The 8,573-nt window shown below is 51.7% G+C and overlaps 1 non-coding gene across 1 annotated transcript; it reads left to right on the top strand.

Annotated features, from left to right (window-relative positions):
* The first annotated feature begins 8,004 nt into the window (after positions 1–8,004).
* LOC146812466 (5.8S ribosomal RNA) lies at positions 8,005–8,158 on the top strand. Its single transcript, XR_014967042.1, has one exon. It is a non-coding gene; the product is annotated as a 5.8S ribosomal RNA (ribosomal RNA).
* Positions 8,159–8,573: the final 415 nt, after the last annotated feature.

Here is an 8,573-nt window from a genome sequence, read left to right as displayed (position 1 = left end):
AGACAAACAAAAACAGATTTTCCAATGAGTCAATAGAAAACTTGTGTTAACTTTAGCCCCCGATCCCCAGGCTACCCTATTTGGGATTCCCAACTCAAACCTACCAATTCGTCAAAAGCAGTTTGTTTTTATTGCTTCTCTGGTGGCCAAATCTCAGATTTTACGAATGCTTGAACCACCCAGATTTGGACATTGGGCAGCCGCGGTCCGTGTAGGTAATAGCAGTGGGGCCGGGTGGGGGGGTATTTCGAAGGACGCTACTGAGGGAAAATTAATCATTTATTTAATTTTCCCTCTGCATCATCCCTCGAAATACCCCGCCATCCGGCCCGACCGCCCCACTGCTGTTACCTGCACAGACAGCGGCTGACATTGGGTATCAAAGATGAGTCAAGTCAAAAACAAGGACAAACTCTATTCCCTAAGGTCACAAGTTTACCCAAATCTCGGGGGGGGGGGAGATTAAACTGTCTATGAACAGCTGCGATAAAGGGAAATAACAGGCATATACAAGGAGGGCAGTGACAATGGAGAGGTAACCATAGAAATACTCCGGCGGGGTGCCAATTAGTTTACTGGAGAACTAGAATCATGCAGCCAAGATAAGGAAAAAATGTTTGTTCTAACTTCTTAACTTTGTAATATCAAATTTTTCTGTGACAAAAGACTTTTTAACGCACTAATCAACTATTTTAGCAAATGCTATTCATTGCTCCCGACCTTCTGATTAATGGCTGTTTGTACCACTGGTCTGTGATAATATCAATAAATAAAGTTTTAACAAAATAATAATAACATTACACCTACAACAAGCCAGGCATATTGGCTTTGTCTTTGGTTATTAGTTGCATAAGATAAATAAGCAACAGCTATGGCTTTGTCATATATAATATTGGAAATGCTTTCATTATAAAATTATGAGACTGTGAAAGGACTATAACGAGTCTCATTGAAGTTACATCAAAAGCAGTAAAGGGTGGTACTGCTGCAGAGTACTCTTGTAGCTTGTTGTGTTCCTGTAGCTTTAACAGGAAGTCAGTCTTATGGCCCTTGAAGTTCACTTATTTGTCCTGGAGAGAAGATCCAGTCTATTGGAATTTTCTCAGGTCTCAGACAGCAGGGTCTTTCCTCTTCTGATCTTCCACATGTTGAGGAGTGTTCTGAAGTGGGTGCCTGAAGATGCCACATTTATGCCTGGCATGAGCTAATGAGTGTAATGGACCCCTAGGGATACCCTAACTGAGGGGTAAAGGTTACTGAGCTTACCTTACACACTATGGGTATTCTAAAGATGACCGAATTCAAGATGGCCACACTAAACTTGTACTCTGAAGGCTAGGGGTGTGCAAGGGGAGTGTCCTGTAGTAATTCTAGTGTCCTCCAACATTTAACACCAAACTCTAGTTTTTGGGCAGTCCCTGTACCCACAATAACCTCAGAGACAGAAGTCTAGTAGGACAAAGCAGAGCTTTCAGCAACTAGACAGTTGATACACATAAATTGTTTTCGCGTTTTGTTTGACTCATTTGAAGTCTGTTGCAAATGTCATATGAAAAACCCCAGCACACCCATCAAGCAGGCCTTGACAATCTAGCAGGATCCAACATTGTGATGTCAACAAGAGGCCCCATGTGGTGGAAATCGGTCTGGCTAAGGAGACAATAGAAGGGTGTAGCTACATCTGCTTGTGACAGTGTAGGCCTCGTTGAAGTTAATCAAGTCCTTTGGCCCAGCCCACATGACATTCCGTCAAGGGAACAACAACACCTTCCCATACCGAAGGCCTTTTATCACTGTTCACGCCTCAATCACACCCACTGAATTGTTAATTACTGGCTGGCGTAAGGGAGATAGCAACATGCAGATTTAACTTTAAGGACGTCAGGCAGGGCAAAGAAGACTTTTTAAGTCATCATTCCAAAATATTTATTAAAAAGCTAACTTCACAAGTGAATTAGGCTTGTAATATATATTTCAGAGAGTCCCAAAATGTATTTTTAACTGTTTCCTAAGTGGTAATAACATTTCTTAAACATAATATCATGTGGAACAGCCAACCCTACTACAGTGAAAGATGCTAGTCAGTGTAAGGACAAAGTGCATGTTTAACATTACAATTTGCATGTCCTATTTTTAAATACCATGCAGTAAGGCTTACTTAGGGGTGACATAGACATATTAAAAAGGCGGGTTTTAGGCCTGTCCGAAGGCGTTATTTTGATAAGATAAATTTGCAGGTAAACCTGCACATCCAGACTACTTGTGGCAAGTCTGCAATCCTGTTTACATTGTCATTGTAGTGGATGGCACAATGGGTTCTGCAGTCCACTTCTGACATTTAACTTACTGGCCTTAGGTACCCTTTATTACCATATACTATATTATTAAAAGCAAGTTAAATATGCTAATCATGAGTAAATCAATGTTACCATGTTGCAAGTGCGAGCATAAGCAGTTTACCTCTGGTTAGCAGGGGTAAAGTCCACAGAGTTCTATAGCCAGCAAAAATAGGGTGCAGCAAAAAGGCAAAATATTCTTGGTGACCAGGCAGCAATGGCAAATTTCACCTTACATTCTAAGTGAGCTAAAGAATATAGATACTGTTTTGTGGGCAAGGACTGCCAGGTCAGTTACATCAACAAAGCAGGAATGCTATAATAAATGCATTTTAATTTACCTAGCCAATGTCAAAAGGAGGCCATGCATGCTGGCATCAGCTCAGCAGAAATCAGCTATTTCGATATATAGGGCCTCATTTAGAGTCTACTCGGTCAACGCGGCAGATGTCTCACATGGTGTATTATAAGTACGCCATAGTCTACGGCACTTGTGATTCACCGTATGGTATATTTGTCACGTTGTCAATCCTCCAAACTCTAAACAGGGCACATTATTTACTATTTGGTGCCAAGCTCTGACTTGCTGCTTTTGAACACCTTCTAAACTTAGAGGTGTCTGCCTCCTCGCCAAGCCTAAGAGTGACCTTTCTGCTTGTGTCCTCACTCACCTGGAGATTACTTTGAAGATTAGGGGAAGCCGGCCACCTAAGTCACAAAAGCACAGAACATAGCTGATTTTTTGGGGGGCTAGTACTGCCTTTATATAGAACAAGATATGAAGAAGCAAATCCTGATAGGCAGTGTTTATTTTATTATTATTTTTTTTTTTTAGGGAGTTTTATATAGCTCAAACTTGACCCGAAGGTATCGGGTATTCGAGCGATTTACATAGTACCAGTTGCGTTATATGAGTACACATTTATTTTTGTTAGGCACGGGGAGATTAAGTGATTTGCCCAGAATCACAAGATGTTCAGCGTCATTGCCGAGACTCGACCCCAGTTCCCTAGATTCGAGGTCGACAGTCCTAGCCGTTAGGCTAACTCCTCTCCCCATTTAAAAACAATAGAATAGGCACAGGAGCCCAGATTATTTCTTAGTAGCCCATCAGCAGTACTGGGAAGTAAAAAAATTGCTGAATACCAAGGTTTCTCAGTCTTGATTCTACCTCATCTCTCTTACTTTCCTGTGCCTACACTTCTTGATACTTCATTTAATTTCTACTGGCTCTTTTTCATGCCTGCTTTCTTTCTTTGTCACTGTTTTCCTTTCTTCCTGAGACCTTGTGAAGTACCTGGAAGTAAGTCTGCACTGATTGTCCAGGGCAACTATTATGAGGCCCAGCCAGTGACTTACATTAAGACATACCTTAATCTTGGGGAGACCTCTTGCCAGCCCAGTTCCGTCAAAAAATCACGCAAAGGGCATCTCTGAAGACTTCCTTCCTGGGGAACGTTCAGCGGTACCTATGTAGGCTTTCCTGTGCCCACACTTGAAGCACCATACTTTTACCAGGGCTGGGATCACCAAAGCTCTTAATTTTCACCAGGAAGGACAATTGCTAAGAAGTAAACCTGAAGTATGGTTATGTGTTATCATCTGATTTCACTTGTAATGTTCATCTCTGCAAACCCTGGATGAGAGAACGTCCAGGCACAGTACCTGCGTTCTTCCTGTATATCTTATACAACAAGATGTGGTTAAGTCAGGGTTCTAGCAAGCAGCCACCGGTGCACACCACTGCACACATATAAGCAGCAGGAGGCCATTCTTTGCTTCAAGCATATCTTTGAATCTCAAGCACCATATCCTATAGAGGACACACTGCATCTAAGATCTACCCAGAAATTCAATGGAAATTGAGACGCTGCGCAGCCTTATTAGTACGAAGCACTATACAAATTCTGCAATAGAAAATAACCATACAGGTTAGGGAGCTGATGAAGGCGAAGTAGAGAATTGGGTGTGATGATCACACTATGTGGATCTGTTTCTTGGAGGCCTCAAAGGAAAACACTGAATCGCCTTAAATAATAAGTATTTTTCCTCTATTTTCATTGGCTCACACGATAATTACACCAGGTTTGTGCCTATCAGGACCTAAAGTAATGCCTTTAGTTTCCTGGTTAATGATTACTGAATACACCTATTCTGAGTGTAATCTGGCCTGCATTAGCTTCTGAACTGAGGGTGTCTTCTTGACAGCTTGCTCCTAACCTCCCCATATATATGATTTATTTCCTTAAACTCAGTCCTATCTTTCACGTCTGAAAACTCGTGAAAATATATTTTCTCCATTCATCAACAAACGCCTGTAACAAGAAAAGTGCAAATCAGTTCGCTCCTCTGTTTGTTCTTGTGTGAAACTTTATGTAAGTGTGGTCGAGGGTCCTTTCTCTATTCCCTGTATCCTAGGCATCCAAGTGGGGCAAAACTACATTTTTGCAAAGGGGCAAAACCTTACATAGTACGACCACGTCCATCCAACAAATGCAAAAGTCTCGAATTCTACTTTAATTCCAAATACAAACCAGTAAGCTAGGTCATTGGTCAACCACAGATCCTGCAGGTCAATGGTTAGAACTAGGGCTGGGCGGAATAGGCGTAAGGCCTCTACGCGGAATTGTGGAAAAAATGTGTGGAAAACGAGCGCACATCCTTAGGGTCCGTGTGCCCAGGACAGGAGTCCCCCGTGCCCGGGCAGGCTCCCCTATCTCCCAGGCCTGGCTGGGTTGAGAAGCAGGGACCGACCCGAGGCCTGGGTTTAGGTCAGGGCCTGGGGTGCGGGAGCCCCCGTCCTCCGGCCTGCCAAGTGTCCGACCTGCCCAGGACAAGGGTCCCTGGTGCAGAGGCCCAGAGCCCTGTAAGGGCAGGCCGCAGCCCTAGCGCTATGGCTCGGCTCGGGGCGGGCAGATGGGCGTCCTTTCGGTCCTGGCCATCTGGTCGCATCTTTCCCCTCGGCCATCTGGTCGCACGCAATGCTTTCCAATGGGGCGATCAGATGGCCGGGCTGCCCTGGAAGTCCCGATGGGGGCTCATTTGCCTCCCGGATCCCAGACATGGCTCCAGGAGGTCGGGCACGTTCGCGCCCGGGGTCCCCTGAGTCTCGCGATACGCACAGGTTCCCAGAAAGAGGGGTAGCTTTCCTCTGGATTAGTAGGGGCAGAGTATGCCAGGAACACCCCCCCCCCCCGGCTGGCGTTTCTCTGCCGGGAACCAGATGGGCTATGCCCGGACAACCCCTCCCCTCCATCCGCAGGCTCCCTCCTCAGGCCCACGGCGTGGCAAAGTGCCCGGGACGGGCTCCATGGGTCCTGGGCAGTCCTACCCCGAGAGCTCCGGCGGTCCTCCCCGTGCCTGAGGCCCAGCCGGGGTCCCCGAGCCCCCAGGAAGCAGAGCCCCCGAGCCCTGAGTGGGCAGACGGGAGCCCTACCACAAATGCTCGGGCGGGCAGATGGGAGTCCTTTCGGTCCCGGCCATCTGGTCGCACCTTTCCCCTCGGCCAACTGGTCATACGCAATGCTTTCCAAAGGGGCGAACAGATGGCCGGGCTGCCCTGGAAGTCCCAATGGGGGCTCATTTGCCTCCCGGATCCCAGCCAGGGCTCCAGGAGGTCGAGCACATTCGTGCCCAGGGTCCCCTTAGTCTCGTGGTGCGCACGGATTCCCAGAAAGAGGGGTAGCTCTCCTCCGGATTAGTAGGGGCAGGGTATGCCGGGAACACCCCTCATAGGTTGCCGATTCTCTGCCGGGGACCAGATGGGCTATGCCCGGACAACACCTCCCCTCCGTCCGGGGGCTCCCTCCTCCAGCCCAAGACGTGGCAAAGTGCCTGGGACAGGCTCCATGGGTCCCGGGCAGTCCTCCCCTGGGTGTCCGGGCCCGTGAGCTCCAGCGGTCCTCCACGTGCCTGAGGCCCAGCCAGGGTCCCCGAGCCCCCGGGGAGCGGAGCCCCCGAGCCCTGCATGTGCAGGCGGGAGCCCTACCGCAAAGGCTCGGGCGGGCAGATGGGAGTCCTTTTGGTCACGGCCATCTAGTCGCACCTTTCCCCTCGGCCATCAGGTTGCACGCAATGCTTTCCAATGGGGCGACCAGATGGCCGGGATGCCGTGGAAGTCCTGATGAGGTCTCATTTGCCTCCCGGATCCCAGCCAGGGCTCCAGGAGGTCGGGCACGTTCGTGCCTAGGGTCCCCTGAGTCTCGCAGTGCGCACGGGTTCCCAGAAAGAGGGGTAGCTCTCCTCCGGATTACTTGGGGCAGGGTATGCCAAAACACCCCTCCTGGTCTGGCGGTTCTGGGCCGGGGACCAGATGGGCTATGCCCGGAAAACACCTCCCCTCCGTCCGGAGGCTCCCTCCTCAGGCCCACAGCGTGGCAAAATGCCTGGGACGGGCTCCATGGATCTAGGGCAGTCCTCCTCCGGGCGTCCGGGCCCGAGAGTTCCAGCGGTCGTCCCCGTGCCTGAGGCCCAGCCGGGGTTTCCGAGCCCCCAGGAAGCAGAGCCCCCAAGCCCTGCGTGGGCAGGCAGGAGCCCGTGCTAAGGCTCGGGTTGGGCAGGTGGGAGTCCTTTCGGTCCCGGCCATCTGGTCGCAACTCTCCCCTCGGCCATCTGGTTGCACGCAATGCTTTCCAATGGGGCGACCAGATGGCCGGGATGCCGTGGAAGTCCTGATGAGGTCTCATTTGCCTCCCGGATCCCAGCCAGGGCTCCAGGAGGTCGGGCACGTTCGTGCCTAGGGTCCCCTGAGTCTCGCAGTGCGCACGGGTTCCCAGAAAGAGGGGTAGCTCTCCTCCGGATTACTAGGGGCAGGGTATGCCGGAACACCCCTCCTGGGCTGACGGTTCTGGGCCGGAGACCAGATGGGCTATGCCCAGACAACACCTCCCCTCCATCCGGGGGCTCCCTCCTCAGGCCCACGGCGTGGCAAAGTGCCCGGGACGGGCTCCATGGGTCCCTGGCAGTCCTCCCCCGGGTGTCCGGGCCCGAGAGCTCCAGCGGTCCTCCCCGTGCCTGAGGCCCAGTCGGGGTTCCCGAGCCCCCAGGAAGCGGAGCCCCCAAGCCCTGCAAGAGCAGGCGGGAGCCCTATGGCAAATGCTCGGGCGGGCAGGCAGATGGGCCTCCTTTCGGTCCTGGCCATCTGGTCGCACCTTTCCCCTCGGCCATCTGATCGCACGCAGTGCTTTTCAATGGGGCGACCAGATGGCCGGGCTGCCCTGAAAGTCCCGATGAGGTCTCATTTGCTTTCCGTATCCAAGCCAGGGCTCCAGGACGTCTGGCACGTTCGCGCCCAGGGTCCCCTGAGTCTGGCGGTGCACACGGTTTCCCAGAAAGAGGGGTAGCTTTCCTCTGGATAAGTAGGGGCAGGGTGTGCCGGGAACACCCTTCCTGGGCTGGCGGTTCTCTGCCAGGGACCAGATGGGCTATGCCCAGACAACTCCTCCCCTCCATCCGGGGGCTTCCTCCCCCGGCCCACGGCGTGGCAAATTACCCGGGATGTGCTCCATGGGTCCCGGTCAGTCATCCACCAGGCCGAACGCCTGGTAACGTTTTTTTTCTCCAAATGGTGCAGTCTGACTCCCAGAGGGGAAGCCTTGAACGGGGCGCCCGGGCCGTCTCGCTGCACGGGCGCCCTCAGGTGGGCAAACATTTTCGAGAAGTTGCCTGTGACTCTTGGCGGTGGATCACTCGGCTTGCTCATCGATGAAGAACGCAACTAGCTGCGAGAATTAGTGTGAATTGTAGGACACATTGATCATCGACACTTCAAACGCACCTTGCGGCCCAGGGTTCCACCCGGGGCTACGCCTGTCTGAGAGTCGCTCGATCGTCAATCGCCAGGGGGCTTCCCCGGGATGTGGCTGGGGCCGTCGCAGGGTTGGCCTGGGATAGCCAGCCTCTCTCGGGGGGCCGGTGCGTAGAGGTGCTCGCTTTGGGACCGGAGCACGGATTGAAGGGGGCCGCCTCCATTGCCCTTAGTGCACCGCATGTTCGTGGGGCACCCAGTGCTAAATCATTCGTAGACAACCTGATTCTGGGTTAGGGTTTCGTAAGTAGCAGAGCAGCTACCTCGCTGTGATCTATTGAAAGTCATCCTCTGAGCCAAGCTTTTGTCTCTCCGTGCGTGGGTGCCCGCGGATGCCCTCCTCCACCACACCCAGGGGTGGGTCCCTCTGCCGCCGGCCGGCGGGAGGGACACAGAGGGGGTAACGAGGACCTGCGGGAGGCTGCCTCCAC

The sequence above is a fragment of the Triturus cristatus genome, chromosome 7 (genome assembly GCF_964204655.1).
Source record: "Triturus cristatus chromosome 7, aTriCri1.1, whole genome shotgun sequence".
NCBI classification, from domain to species: Eukaryota; Metazoa; Chordata; class Amphibia; order Caudata; family Salamandridae; genus Triturus; species Triturus cristatus.
Note: the sequence above shows the minus strand (reverse complement) of the source record. Positions and strands in the feature narration are given on the sequence as shown.